The following is a 715-nucleotide window of genomic DNA, read 5'->3' on the forward strand; positions in this document are numbered from 1 at the left end:
ATACTTGTAAGAATTCGGTTGCAGAGTGTTCCTTATTCTCAGGAAACTTGATTATATTTGGAGCTATATCAATTAAAAAATTTAACACTCGTTCATTTTGCCTAAAAGTTGTTGCAGGACATACGCCAAATCTTTGAGAGACGTCTCTGAGACATACTTTATTTCCAGCAAACCTAATATACATACATACATACATATACATACATATATATATATATATGTATATATATATGGAAAGATATATTATGTAGTTTTTAAGATATTTGTGGCAGAGTAAGCATGTGCATATAAAAAATATATTTGTCATATATCGATAAAACCAGGGCATGCATTATTGACTTACCACAAAAATGCTAATATATCCAATTCAGCAGAAACAGATTCACTACCTCCGTGGGTTGGATCGGAAGGATAGAATTGTGAAATTGAATAAACTTGTATTAATTTGTAGGCTGTTATTCTTGAAACGCGAAAATGACTTTTGAACTGTAATACATAATTATTGTACATATTATTTCTCTATTTTACATAAATAGAATATATTAATAATATAATTATATTTATACAATATATATGTATTAATTTCTTTACATAATTATATAACAATTTGATGACATGTATTGAACAATGAGAACATATACTTAACCTCTTTATCTGTAAGATTATGTACTACGTCAACAAAGTTTTCGATTTTTGGAATTAGATCGGAAGAGCA

At 27.6% G+C, this 715-nt stretch overlaps 1 long non-coding RNA gene across 1 annotated transcript; it reads right to left on the reverse strand.

Moving 5' to 3' along the window:
* Positions 1-10: 10 nt before the first annotated feature.
* Positions 11-701, reverse strand: LOC105461566. The gene is made up of 3 exons (XR_975950.1): positions 647-701; positions 344-486; positions 11-173 (listed from the first exon to the last, which is right to left on the reverse strand). It is a non-coding gene; the product is annotated as an uncharacterized LOC105461566 (long non-coding RNA).
* Positions 702-715: the final 14 nt, after the last annotated feature.

This window comes from Wasmannia auropunctata, unplaced genomic scaffold, assembly GCF_000956235.1.
Source record: "Wasmannia auropunctata unplaced genomic scaffold, wasmannia.A_1.0 LD284040.1, whole genome shotgun sequence".
NCBI lineage: Eukaryota > Metazoa > Arthropoda > Insecta > Hymenoptera > Formicidae > Wasmannia > Wasmannia auropunctata.